Genomic DNA, 15,694 nt, shown 5'->3' with positions numbered 1-15,694 from the left:
CGCTGTGGCCACAACACACACACACGTCACCGCCACACTGTCACCAGCCCATCAGTGAGGTTACACAAGATGTCTCCGCTCAGCCGGGCCGAGTCTAATGATGTCACACTCATAGGAATGTGAAGCCACCGTAAGAGAAAAAGGAGGAGGAAGTGATTACCATCTATCGCTCTGCTGGGAGAAAAAGAGGGGGAGATTTTATCATTTCTGAGTGTGTCCACTCACCTTTGGTATTTGTTTTCAGACAGTGGGGAAGTAGGGAGGGAGACACATGAGAGGGGAGATTTTAGATCAAAATGTGTGAATCCATGCTGACAAAAAAAACTACAAACAGTTGTTTTTTTTCAGTGGTCCAGTCTCTTGTGAATGATGCAATATCATGACTGAAAAAAAATCTCTTCATGCCACGGACCCACACAGTTTCCCGTCAGGCCATTTGCTTTGATTTATTTTTTCGGCGGGGTTAAAATGATTTTTCACAAACAGCGCCTCAGAGAATGGCACATGAAAGTGTCATCCGACATTTATCTCCTCTGCAGTGCTTGATGAAAGATAGGCTACAACCGCTGTTCAAAGGGGCCTCAGCTTTTAACATGCCTACACTAAATTACATTTAGAATGGAACAGACTCACGGTCACTCATCCTTTCAATAGCTGTGGACACAAAGTACGTCCTCCAGCCAAAACATAACAGGTTGGATCGACATTAACGACACTTCTGGAGAGAGAGAGAGAGAGAGAGAGAGAGAGAGAGAGAGAGAGAAAATGACTGGGAACTCTTATTTGTTACCAATCCCCTCTTTACAAGTCCCACAACCCCCAACCTCTTTCCAGAGTGAGTCAACTGAGTGCTGAATTTATCAAAGTGTATGAACACGAGAGGGAGAGAGGGAGAGAGGGAGAGAAGAGCTTAGCGTTTGGAAAAAGCAATTAATTGCAGGATAATACCCCCATGTAACAGGATTTCAATGACTGTTAGCGCTGCTCCGCTCCAAAAGGAGATTTATTCTCATAATCCTGTGATGAAAGGGATGGCCAATTATTTCCCATGCATTGGAATACACTGACTGAACTAGGGCTAGGCCAGCGGGAGAATGAGGAGCGAGGAGCAGGAGTCAAAGACAAGAAAGTGTTTGTGTGTACACATACACACTTACTATTCAGCCAGCAACAACAACCTGTCACTCTTCACAAATTACCTAGCGCAGAGCTTTAATGATATGATTGCATTACAACTCACGGGAGAAAGATGAAAGCCCCGCGTTGCTCTATTAAATACAGACTCTGTGGCTGGTGAAAATTAGGCTCTGTGCATTTCTTGGCGTTTCATCAGTTTTGAAGGATGTTGAAAATGTAGGTTAACATTCATGAAGAGTTTGTGTTTGAGTTTCAACGGCAGAATGTCATCATAAAGGAACACACATGATGGAATTGAAAGAGGCACTAAAATCTTTCAAAGGAATTCCTTGGCAGGCATTTGTCCCTGTTGGATCACAATGGCATAACCCACTAATGAAGGGGAGATAGGAGATCAGAACTTGGTAAATTAATTGTCAAAAACGTCTTGAACAGTTGAAAAGCAGAGTGTGATCATTTTGAACTTATCCTGCAAGTGATGTGTCTGACTTGATACAACCAGCACACGTCGAGCTGTTCAAATATTTGAAGCCATCTTTAAATATATTTATTCCCCAGTTCTCTGTTGAATAGTTTTACAGTAAAACTCATTGCAGGTCATAGTCTCTCAGCAAAAGTTTCCATAAATGTGTGTTTCCTGGTTTTGTTCAGGAAATACTGTCAGTTAAACATCAGATAAGATGGACTAGGTGTATAAAGATGGCGGCTTATGGGGATGATGCCATGTGTGCCTCGGGTGGTTTCTGGACTTGCGGGAGCAAATGTTGAGTAATGGATGCTTTGCATTTTGGGATGGGGAGGGGCATCAAACCAGGAACCGTGTGTAGATTTCATGTTGCACTGTCACCTGCAGAACCCAGTCACCTAGTCAGAAGTCCCTATCAACCCTCACTCTATAGTCATGCACAGTTTTGTTTGATGGCAATTTGTCGCACCAGATTCAACCTGGTTTGTCACAAGTGCAAGATGCAGGCTCGTCTTTGATATGAGACATTTCTGTGTGTGACAGGATCAGTATGGGTGCGTGATAGAGGAGTGAACAGCATGTCCTGGAGCGTGTGTTCAGGGACAGACAGCTGCACTTACTTGAAGCACCTCATTCCCTGTTGTCGGGGCTGCGTGTGTACGTTTGACAGGGTGTGTGTGTGTGTGTGTGTGTATCGTGCTGTTGTGATAGAGTTGGTGCTGACTGAAGATTTGTATATGTGTGTATGTGTGTTAGGATGTGGGCGGAGGTAATTAAGGTGTCAGGAAACATGCATTATTAATCGTAACGCGACGTAATAATGGAGAGGCAGCGTGATCTGTCATACCCAGCCGCTTTAACACGCCTGGGGTGTGTTTTGTGTGTGTGTGTGTGTGTGTGTGTGTACTTTTCTTGTGTGTGTGTGTTTTTGTGAGAGTGCTAGACTCCTATATGATTTGTCTGACAAAGAATGAGGGTTTTCTTTATGTGTGTAAATGGGCTTATATATGCACTTGGGCGTGAATGTACCTTTGCCTGTGTCTGTGTTGTGTGACTATCTGTCTATATGTGAATGTGTGTTTTCAATATGTGTGCAGTATACATCGTGTACACACTGTGCCCAATTTGTGCTACTATCTTGCTTTTGTTACATCAGGTCATTTGTTCCCATTCACACACAACAACAAAAGGCCACAAGGGACACTCAATGAGTGTGGAGTCGTGACACAGACATCAGAGAAACGAGGACAAAGATTTTCTATTCATGGCTCAGTGGGTTGAAGAGGAGCCATGCTTGTTCATACTCCAGTGTTGAGACAGGGTTTTGGTGTTAGGCAAGTTACCAGGCTGTGACTCAATGTTTAGTGTTGATTTTCCCTCAGTGTTTAGTGTTATGTCACCCTCTTTCCCCGAGGGTAAATCCTGAAGGGGTTAGGTTGATCCTGTCCTTTTGAATTCAGGGTTAGTGGTAGCGTATGAGATGGAACACAAGACCGGCGAAGGTTTAAGGAAAGTTGTTTTCACAAAACACAGATCCTAAACCAAGCCAAAAGCCACAGAAAGTGGTGCAGACCCAAAGGCAGGAATCAATCTTGTCATTAGTTTCAGATGAAAGCCTTTCCTTTCCTGTCCTTCCAGTAACACCAGACTGGATTCTGTGGGCGGCTGCAGCTCAAACTGGAGGCAGTAAGTGTAAAAGGATTATCAACCATCTACATTTTTGCACGTGGATCATGAAGGGTTTTGCTCATTCCTGTGATGCCTGTACCAAGTGACATCCACACCACTGAAAGATTAAAATGTACTGTTGATTTCTAGCTACATTGTCAATCATACAATATATGATACATTTGTTTTCTGTTTTTATTTGAGGTGGGCCTTCATTGTAGGAGCATTACTGATTTACCATTGGACGTTGCTTTAGGATGCTTTTGGGTTTTACACATTGATTGACGGCTTGATTCACTGAATGAACTGAATTGAATAAATCCATCATTTTCATTTGATAACCAGTAGACACACACACAAAGATCATCAACACAAACATATGTGTACATAACCTGTAGCAAATCCACCATCCATTATTTTCCTTCTCTCAGCAATCTATCAGACTGCAACTGTTCATCTTACAGTAGAAAAAACATCCAACATTTCTTACAGATTACAAAAAAGCCCAAAGATGCAATCAACAGCTCTTCTGTTCTGAGGAGGTGAGAACAAATACATGAACAACAATGACAGATGATTTTCACCAAAGTCTTCTAAATTGCTGTGTAATGGTGTAATGGAGGCTATAATAGTAAAGCTAAGACCGGGTCATAACCTCGGTTTTACTATTATAGCCTCACACAATTAAGCCAGCCTGCAAAGTCATCATGAAAATCCTGCCTCTGTGTTTCTCTCACTTGTCGTCCCCCGATCTTGAAAAGTTGGCTGGGGACTTGGCACTTAATAAATTCAAGAGCACTGCGAGAAAATCTTGAAGTGTTTTTCCACCCTCAGGCGTGTTCCATTTTCTGTGGTCTGCGCTGTTCTGAGCTCCTTTGACATGTTATTATTCTTTACCGTGCCTGGCCGTGCATCTGAGGGAACAACTAAACCTGCATGGAGGCTTGCCTGGAAAACAGCACTGAAGTATTCACCGTGTGGAGAGGAGGAGGAGAGAACAACTCGCTTCGTTCTCTTCAGGGATTATTTCACCTCACCACCCAGTAGCTGCTGAGCCCCTAAAGAAGAACATCAGTTTAAGAATTTAAATACGTTAGGACAGTCCAATCAATATTTGCGAACATGAACGACTCTATCCCAAAGCCAGAAACCAAAGAATACGTCTTCAGCCTGTGTGCTGTATGGCTAATTAGGCTATAAAAAAGACTGAATAGCAGAGTGTGGATGGTCTTTGTATTAATCCTGTGTTATCAAGACAGAAAATCTGGAGCTGCTGCACAGACAAAGAATGGGTAATTGTTTTTATTTATTGAGTTTTTATTGGGTTTTATTAATTGTGGTTTATTTGTAGTCTTAATGGATCTAAACTGTAGCCTTATCCCCAGAATAAAAAATCCCTGGTGTTCTCTTGGTCACATTTCTCATCTTTCTCAAATCTCTCTCTATGGAGCAGCTGCATGGATTCTTAAACCGAGTGGCTCTGTTACAAAAGCATCTGATCAACTGTGGATGAACTCACATTTCTGGCTGAAATCTGATTTTTTTTTTTTTTCCTCTCTCTCTCTCCTTTTGGCATGCAAATCTAATGTTTACAGTCATGGCTGTGAAAGATCTGATTCAACGGTTTTTGCCATATTTAGACGCCAGGGAAACGATTACATCTGTGTCACATAGAAGAATAAAAAAAACACATGATTTGCTGTGAATGTCCAGCCTTGGAGAAGATGATCAGATCATTTGAAGTGCAGCGGACATGCTGTTTATTTGAAAGCTGTCAGCAGCCTGCTTACTCAACCATGTGGCTTATACTGTAAGCTGGTTCATGGTCAGAGGGTTGGGTTTAGCACACAAGGGCCCCACCAAAGAGACACCCAAAGGCTCAGTGGGATTCCCAAGTGGAAGTAAGAGGATGACTGCATACACATCATGTTTGACCTCAGAGGTTAGTGGTACATACTGTATGCTGCATGTATGAATGGGAAGTTTTCCCCAAGTAGATCCTCTGTGCGTGTGTGTATGTGTGTGAGCGCGTGCACGATCATAAGAAAGGAGAAAGTATTACAAGAATCTCCTCCTACGGGGGAGGTCCATTGTGTGTGTGTGTGTGTGTGTGTGTGTGTGTGCGTGCGCTACTTTGTGGGATACTTTGCGGCTTGTGCTAGTGTGGAATCCGCTGCAGTCGACTTCCCATGTGGGAGAAGACAGACAGTGGAACAATACACCCCTATTATGATTATCATTCTCCACCACACACACACACACACACACGCACACACACACCCCTACACACACAAACGCGCAGACACACACACACACACCGGAGCTCTTCTAACACAAGCCAGATGCCTCCTGGAACAGTGTCGGAGATGGAAAGTTATCCTCTTCATTTTCAGGAGTAAATATTTTTCACCGGTTGAAAGGTAACTGGAAACAGGCGGAGGAGAAAGAGAGAAACACACACACACACAGAGAGAGAGAGAGAGAGAGAGACAGACAGAGACAGAAAAAGAGAGAGCGAGACAAAAGGAACAGAGAGAGAAACAGAGAGAGAGAGGACATTTTCCTGCTGATTTTCTGCTGCTTGGCACATTAGGAGAGAGGGAAAAGCAGTGCAACACCTTCTCACCTGCTCAATACTCACGATGAAAGAATGAAGCCGAGCTGATAGTAAAACAGGACCACCGTGATCGCTTGTCTCACCTCCATAGGCTTTGCTTACCTAACACATCAAACCTCCAGCCTCCAGCCCCCCAATTTTCCCAACTTTTACAAGCATTTTGACGTGTCCAGTCTTGTGCGATTAAACTCGACCTCAAACTAAATTTATATCCCGAAGTCTTTCCAAGGACATCAGGTTCCAAGTGTTTAATGCGCACAGTAAATGCTTTATACATGTAAATAAATACAGTACTGTACGCACTGTAAGTTTGTAAATCCCCACACTGGCAAACAGCTAGCCTTTGTGTTGGAGGCTCATGCTGTGACGTAGATGCAGAGACTACTGTCCATGGAGGAAAGGAGTCCTTGTCACCCACACAGCAGGAAGAGAGATCTGCATTTGGGCTGAATCTGTCCAGATGTACCCCCTGTATCCTGTCCAGCCTAAACAAATCCTCTCACACCGGGAGAGCAGGATACACGGCAAATCCCCGTGTACTTCTCAGTCAGGAACATTTCTTTCTGTTTCTGTCTCTCTTTCTTCCTCACTCCATCTGTCCCTCTCTCTCTCTCTCTCTCTCTCTCTCTGTCTCGATCTCTCTCTTTCTCACTCTTCTGTTCTCTCTCTCTGGCGATCATCTGTCTTTTCTCTTGCTCATGCATTTATTCTTTTCCTTCTCTCCTTCCCCCCCCCCCTAGTCTCTCTTCCTTCCTTTTGTTCTGTCGGTAAAGGGCATTTGGCGAGACTCTCCATTTATGCTCCGGGGATGTTTACATCACTGGGTGATTGATGGGATGTAATGAAACAATCTAACCTTGAGTAGACGGAGCATGTTGTAAGCAACCGTAGATCAAACATGCATGTCTCCCTTAGAGTCGGAGGGAATAACATACTGTTACATTATGAAGGAGAAAATACAGGCAAGAATGAAGTAATGGCTGACCTCATCCAAGGTAAAGTAATGCAGTGAGTGTGGTGACTTTTTGTAATCGTTGAAAGACATCCAGGTCACCTGCAAAATATCCTAAAATGTCCTAAAATATCAAATTGACTGCACAGGAGAGGGGGGGGTGGATTGTGGTGCAGGTCAGGGAGTTGTAGATGGGTGTCTACAGTGTGTTGAGGCTTGATGAGTCATTATGGAGCAAAATACCTCAGTTTAAATAACTAAAAATATAATACTTTATACCAACTTCCTAATGCCTAAGGGCTTTAGCCTTCAAATGTCCAAAGGTCACAGCTCCTCAATAACTGAAGGTCAGTACAGTGTGAGTCTTGTACTTATAATGTAATAGTTTGTCACTGTCAGGTCAAAATGTCAACTTTTCAGGAACTAAGAATAACAGCCTTGTTTTTAGTTTGACCACCATGCATTTTTGAGTTTGTCTAATTGTATTTTAAAAGGTTTCAGAAACCAAAAGGTTGTAGAGGAGAAATATGATCCTTTAACTGAACTGAAAACGTGAAAATCACCAAAATTGGAGTTACAAGGTTTTCACCCGACAGCGATACTACATGTAAATTGAGATGTGAATGTTGATTTCCGCTACAGGTGTTATGAAGTTATTTTTATCAACAAGCACTCACAGCCAAGGTCCTCTCACTCTGGAGAAACATTGTCATACCAAGGACGTCTGAACACTCCCCGCCTTTGGTCATGGGAATCTCTTCTGACGACAAGCTTCCTTTTAAGATCGCACAGACTGCTGCATTACCCTCTAAGAGTGGGATAATATCTGTTCTCCCAACAGGAATAACAGTTGCCTCTTATCTCACCACAGTGTCTTATTATATTTCTTAGGAAACTAAATATTCGGATCCTGATCAAACTATTCCATACTTTTGAAAACAGAATAAGAAAGGAGCACTTCTTGGATCTGAGGAAATATTACATATTTTCTTTTTTATTCCATCCATTCCCTTGGCAGTCACCTTGAACTGATACTGACCTACCTCATAGTTCCCAATGACAATTCAAACAGTTCATAAATGCTTATTTTTTAAATCTTTTTTATCATTAGCTAACCTTTTCACATGACAAACAGATGAATATCGCGTGTCCAATTAGTGTTGTTGTCACATAATCCAATTTATAGTGGAGGAGCGTAATGTTCACAACACATAATCAGTGTTTCAGAGTTTGTGCTCACAATGTTTTTTTAGACTGTGTTGGAGCATTGACAAAACTTCTGGCAGCAGTTTATCTCCTGGCCTTTGTCTGGTTCCAGTGGACGGTTGCAGCTGCAGCGGGGATCTGCTCTCTCACCTGCACTGTCTATTGTTTTGAGAGTGATGCTGAGGCGCGTGGGACTATATGGCTTCGCCTCAGGTATTCTAATTGGGAAATTGCAACTGACTTGATTTGCATTTGTGGTTGTAATAGTTGTTAAACTGGAGGCAGTTGCGTCCGTTAAGTTTTTGCACATGGTAGTAATTAGCGCCTCTTAGTAAATATGGACTATAGTCAATAATGCTAATGTGAAGTGAGTTTGTGTCAGTAGAAAACTTGTTCCATGGCAAGGTAAACCTATCCCCTCCACATGCAAGCCACTTCCTCTGTAGACACAATATCGTTGGCTGTAGAGAATTACAACAATAAATGTTTTGCAATGATGGAACACAAACTGAAGACAATGTTTAAATTACATTCAATAGCCTATGTACGTTTTTAAGTCTGCAGATAGTAGGAACCAGGACACTCCCACAAGAGCAAACCTGATACTAATGTACTGACAAATAAATGGGTGGAAATGGTAAACAGCAGGAGTTTACATAAGCAGGCAGACAAACATTATTAAAGGATAATTTCTTGATGCGCTGGTTTGGACCCTGGGGGTCCTGTGACCCCACGCTGAAAGCCACTGCTCTAATAACTTGGCTGTTGGTGAGCTGAAGCAATCTATTGTTTAATGTAGCTTGCCACTGCTCTTTAACATCAGTGTCTTTGTCCATCTCCCCTGCTGTATACAGGACAGCATTCCATGCCTAGTATGGGCTTGAGTTGTCAGACACGTTTCTGTAATGACACATTTGTCAAGATAACATATCTGAAGTGAAAGTGGAATGTGTAATTCAAGGGATGAGCATACTTTCCAATGTTAATATTTCTCTGCACAGACTATCCATTTCATGCTGTTATTGTATGCCAAAGGTGGTCCTGTCCAAGAATTGTGGCCTAAATGTTCGCCTTTGGGCTAGAGGAAGATTGAGAAGAAGAGGAACAGTGCATCTTTTTTCATTCTATATTCATATATCATAATCATAACACTGTGTATCATAAAAGGTCTTATCTGTATGCCCCATAGCAGATGCTTTTATTGTAACAATGGATGTATTTATGACTGATCCTTTTTTTGGCATGGGAAAGAACTGTCGTTCAACTGTGAGCCAAATGATAGCTCAAGTTTGTGTCTTTCTCTTTGGTGTTACTCAGAAGAATCTTTCAGTATTGTTTGAACTCTAATCAAAAGCCAAAGCAAAGGAATAATTTCACACAGTAGTATAATGAAGCCTTGGAAAACCAAATGCTCCATACAGTAGGATAATTAGTATAATTCTCAGTGATTTTGGTGTTGGGAAATATAGCCAAATTACATCGACTGCCTTTGAAGCAGCCATCTCTATACTGCAGCCTTGTGATGTGCTATGATGATTCAGGCATGCCTGTTTTCATAGACACTCCAACATGAATATGAATGAAAGGAAAACAGCCTGTTTTGACCTGAAACGTGCTTATTAAGAAGAAAAATTCCACCGCTCCCCCACAGTGTGTGTGGTCTGGGGCACTAATCAAACAAAAAAAAAAGGAACATTTTTACATTTCAAATTTGCTGCATTTCAAAAGCTCCACTGTCTGTGGGTTAGGCCTTGCACAGGCTGCCAGACAAAGGATTGCAAAGGGGCGAAATGACTCAAGTGACAAACGGGTGGTTAGGAATTTTCTGCTCAGCATGGAAACCCATCATTACTGGGAACATGAGAGCATCAGAGGTACGCAACAGCCAATTAAAACGTGACCTTGGGTTTTTGTGTTGGAATGGGTTACATATGAGAAATATTTTACATATTATATTGAATAACTGAGAATGTACTGCGTGTGTCCCTGAGTCTTTAATGGACGGATGAGCTACTTGCAAACAATTAGCATACCATGTAAGCAAAGGCAGTTTTTTTTAACTCATTAAAGTTCAAGAAAGGGGTGTAATGTGTACAATCATAAACACACTCACACACACACACACACACACACACACACACACACACAAAAATGTGTACAATCATAAACACACACACACACAAGCACACACACGCACAAGTCTTTACTGCGCTATAACAAAATATATGGCTGAATGATTTATGAATTCACGTTATTGACCAGTTTTATCATCTTTTTATGATACACATAACTTAAAATGACTAAAAGCGCCAATGATGTGTACATTCTTTCCCCGGTTTACAACTATACAGTAGATAACAAGACACATACAGTATAACCAGTGAAAAATGTGTTTTTCCCCAGAACAGCGGTATGTTTATGTAATGTAAAACTGGCAGGACAGACAGAAGTAGCAGTTGAATGCCAGATTACATTAGACAGCAAAATGACACTGCAAAAACCAATGTTGCTGTTGAGCTTATTCTGTCTTGAAACCAGATGTGGAAACCCATATTTTTCACCACCAGACAGTAATTATGGACATATGATGATTAAATAGGATGACTTTCCAACAGCATTAGGTTGGGCAGAGGAGAGCCGCTGAACAGATGACAGACTTATATCCTGATAAAGGGAGGAGCAGACATCCGTATGTCACTGCATGGGGAAGTGAACTGACTAACAGGCTGACATATGTATGCTTAGTGACTGCAAGCGATCTCGGTACCAGGCACTGGCTGGTGTTTGTGTGTGGTCAGTAAACACAGGGTTCCCAGTTGCGAAGGTAAATAGCAAGACTCAGTGGCTCCGGGGCAAAGTCGCCCCATAACGCAGATCTGGAGTCAGCTTGGGCTCACTAGGTCCTCACCTTGCACAACACGAGTGGAAATGAAAAAAGTGATCTGAAATCAGAATCTGGCTTATTACCAGGAGCTTTCCCCAGTCCCCCCCCCCCCCCCCCCCCCCCCATTTACCTTCTGGTAATATCCCTCTGGCTGCGGCCCTGCCAGTACAGGCAGGTTTGCCAGGCTGAAAGGATATTACCCCTTCACACACTCACACACACACACACACACACACACACAAATGCACATCCCCCCAGCATACTCTTGTGCACAGTTCATTGTTGACTGCTACTAATGACTTTAGTGCTGACAGGGTATTACCTTGTTACCGCCACATCTGTTTCATCATCCCCCATATTTGCCGTTCGACCCAGGTGTTCTGCTCTCCTGTTTAGTGCAGTTGAGTCAGGTGTTACTGCAGCTTAAACTAAATCCGTTTCAGGATCATTTCATGCAGGTTTATTAATTTTATTGTTGAAGGAGTTAGCGTGTTGTTGTCCGAGTTAAACATGTCAATTTTAGTCTTTTGAATGCATTTGTATCTGTATAGATTCATGCTCCATTATTTTCTATTCGTTGTTTTGGTGGATAGTTTACATTCTGCCCGTCAGAAGTGTAAGTAGACTAATACTTTAGGCTTTCACCTGGCTTCCAGAGGTTATGGTTATGCAGGAATGCGATAGAAAACCTACAGGCCCTTACAAGTTGAGCCAACACCTATCTAGCAAGGCATTCGTGCAAAGGTGACCTTTCAAAATATCCCAATAACCACTGCTAGTTCATCATTACAGACTATGATTAAAGACTATTAAAATGGTTCTGCTTATGATTCACATCCATGCTTTGGTGTATTTCAATGAGGTGTTTTTGAAAGGAGTGCCACAACTGTTTGTGACCTTTATCAACGTGTTGCTCAACATCAAATGAAACAGAAAATTGTGCAAGGCCTGCAGATTAAACGCAAATGACATTGGTGGAGAATAGAAAGGAAAAAACAACCCAAGTGCAACACGCAGGCGAAAACCTCTACAAAGCACAACCCCCCTTTCCTCTTTCTTAGAATGTTGCTATTTGCTTTGGGCAAATGGGCCGCAGTTGCACAACTGTTCAGCCATCACCGCTCAAAAAGTTCACACACACTTGGGGACACACACACACACACACACACACACACACACACACACACACACACACACACACACACACACAGACACACACACACACACACACACACACACACACGCACACCGCAGTAAACACTGTTTGGAAGAGCCAGCTGAGCCAATTTGCTGCATTTCCAGATTGTTTTGCCACTCAGTTCAATTTAACAGACCCTCAAATTAGAAACACCTTGTTTCACTGCAGCGAGCCATCTCACACACCTTTTTCCAGGCTTTTATAGAACTGTAACACAAACAGGCTTCAGTTTCACAAGAAGCCACTGCTTACTGACCCTCAAAGCTTATGAAATTGTATTATGGCTTAAAAAGAGTTATGTATCTTAACTGTGGTTGTGTTTTACATCACGGCAATATTTGTCGTCAGACAAGCTGATTTAGCACTGGACAAGATTGTTATTCATCCTGAAATATGGAATTGTGAAACTCTGGTCTAGATTAGCTAGATTAGGTAGACCTCAGTAGCTTTATCATGGGTGGTCTGCTGGTCCACATTTCATGCCCTGTCTTCAGATGCACTGAGCAGATCTTAGCTGTTGCTTCAGGCGATGTACTGATCCACCTTGGATTACTTAGCAAGAGATGAAAAAAGTGAAGTGGGTTTCACGGTGGGTTATGGGAAAGTCATGAAGCTTCTTAGTCCTATACCCACAGTAGATTCCCCATATTGACTCTAATCGTGGCTATACTATAAATGTAGCTGTAGCGTTATTGCTCCACCCTATATGCAGGTTCACCAGACAAAGACCAAGCCTTTGGGAATTTTAGAAATGTCTTTCACTGGAAAATCCCCAGCAGATGATTCCAGGGCCTTGGATAGAGTTTACTGTACTATATGTCCAGGAAATTGGTTCTTTATGTTTCACAGTCACTACAAGAAAAACAGAGTTTCCCATGCATCAGAGGACTAAAGTGAATACCATATATGGTAGTCGCAACATTGTGGACTTGAGTCTGAGAATTTGGTCACGTCGTCTCCTCTTTCTGTCCCACCTTTACTTTCACTCACTCTTTACACTGTCCAATACAGCAACCCCCTAAAAATACAATCTGAGAAACAGGAAAAACAAAGTTACCACAGTTATGTTCTCTCCCAAGATTACAAGCTACATCCCCCTCACTTCCATCCCTCCACCCCTCGTCCTGTCCTGTCCTGTCCTGTCCTGTCCCGTCCTGTCCTTGGCCCGTTTAGGCTGTTTCCCACCCCAGGGCTTGGCCATATGTGAGCGTTGGCTCAGTCCCTCATGTGAAGGTCAGGCCTGACGGGACATGTGAGCCCCAGATTGTCACCCCTGGGGTTGGGAGGCAGGGCTAATTGACTTTAAACCAGACTGGGTGACACGCATCAGGACACAGTGACTGGACTACTGAGGGACAGAGGACAAAGCTAATAGAGAGACGGAGGCATCAGTAGAAGCTCCTCAGTCTGAAACCTCACACTTCCAAACTGATTTCAACTGAGTGGGAGTCATGATAAAACATTGTGGCAAAAATAATTCAAACATCTATTGATTTTGCTAATTATTGTGAATTTCCCAATATATTCAACTAAAGCATTTAAGCATGGCATTTGAGTTGTACAGAGCAGTTAAAAATGTACGCATCTTTCACATTTTGAATAAAGCTTTGCTCCCCAGGTTCAACACATTTAATTGTACCAAATTCACAAAAACCCTCCAAGGAAAGTTTTACTCTAGTAGGAAGTTAACTATGAAATGCCTGAGTTTTATATGGCCATGTCATCATAAAGCATTCATATTCATAAGCATTCATATTGCATTGTTTAAAAATGTGCATTTAAAAATGTGCAATTTATGGAGCATTTCATCAAAATGGAGTTTCAACATGACAAATGTGAAGCTAAATTTTTGCTCATATGCGACCAAAGTGTGCGATGTGCTGTACTGTCTCTAACCTGCACACACACACACACACACACAGTAATCTGTTAAAACCTATCAGTTCTCCAGAGCTCAGGATCAAAACCCTTTTCAAAACGTAAACCTCAGCCCTGTTAAGCCCTCAAATGATCCTTATTGCGCTCCCTCCCCTCCACCTCCTCCACTCCTTACATCCCGTTAGGCCATGTAAGGACAAAGCACTGTGGGGAAGCATCAGCATAAACGGTGGTTAATGTGGTGTTTGATGAGACGTCCGGTTCAGGGCCGCCTGCTGACTGAGACGAGCCGGGGGGAAAAGCATTGTGCAATCAATGGGCTTGGTTAATTACAATAGATCAAACACAAGCTCCATGGCAACCCCTGTCACATTTTCCAAAACAAAGGCCTGCGAGGCATTCAGCGCGCGCGGCGGCTGTGACATGGCGTTACGCACGGCTGACGCTGGGGCGATTAGCAGCGGTCCAGTGTTTATTTCTGGGGACGGATGCACAGTGGTTGTGCACTGTCATTTTTATAGGCGGTCGTCATCACACAAACCATGCCACACGCCATTAATGAGAGTTGTCATGATGAACAATAACCAGACCGCCGTTTACTGCTGAACACAGTGGTCTAAAGGGATAGTCTATAATTATTTTAGCAGTGAGAATAAAGTACAGTCGATCATATTCACACAGCCCTTTATAGGCTGTCTGAGCTCTATGAAATAGTGCAAACATATCATACGAGCAAGGCACAATAGAAGCATTTGGAATTCATCCAATCCACAATAATTCAAAAGCCTTCACACCATAAAAGTCTATTTTCAAATGAGCGACATTGTCAAATCTCTATCCAAACACTAGTGTTGTGTATACTCATAGTTGCAGACGGTAAAGATTGTGTACTTTTGGGTGATGTATTCACACTCCAAATGGTTTGGGCTGACTATACAACTGCGAGTACACCGAGCTTTTCAAAAACATTTCCAAACACACTCATAAAGTTATTCAGCGAACAGTCGAGAACGCGGAGGAGCGTTTCTGTGTCGTGACGGCGAGCGGCGGCCATGCTGTCCGTCTCTCAGCTAGCAGCAGGCACAATCAACAGGCCACCAATGATCGGGTCTGTCCGCCGCAGACACCAGGTCTGTTCTACAAAACTCCTTCTTGTTGGCTCTCACATCCAGACCGGCAGCCAATCCCATGAACAAATGGTAAGAGCAAATAAAACTCTGCGAGATCCATGTCCTCATAATTCTCTCTCCCTCTCTCTCTCTCTGTGACCCCTCTGTGCCCTTGTTTATTTATTCCTCCTTCTTCTCATTCTGTTTTCTCAGCCCGTTCCCCCCTTTCTTCCTCCTGCCTCTACTTGCTCTTGTCTCAGAGTAGTGTCAAATTCCCCATTGTGCTTGTTAGCTTTGTTTCTAATACGGCACCCACCACATTACAAGTGTCCCTTTCTTGGACGCCTTCTATCAATTCTCATTCATGTGTAAGCGGGCAGCTCTCGGACAGTAAAGCGGCTCCATGTGTGTGTGTGTGTGTCAGGGCAGGTCAGTCATGAGAGCGGAGAGCCACATTCCACTGTGCAGTACTAAATCCCCATGGGATAGACCTCATTAGTGGACTTGCTGTTCCCAGGCTGTCTCATGGCCACTGCTACAGGGTGTGTGTGTGTGTGTGTGTGTGAAGAGATGTGACAG

The sequence above is a fragment of the Centroberyx gerrardi genome, chromosome 19 (genome assembly GCF_048128805.1).
Source record: "Centroberyx gerrardi isolate f3 chromosome 19, fCenGer3.hap1.cur.20231027, whole genome shotgun sequence".
Lineage (NCBI taxonomy): Eukaryota > Metazoa > Chordata > Actinopteri > Beryciformes > Berycidae > Centroberyx > Centroberyx gerrardi.
The sequence above is the reverse complement of the archived record's forward strand: the minus strand, read 5'-3'. Positions refer to the sequence as shown.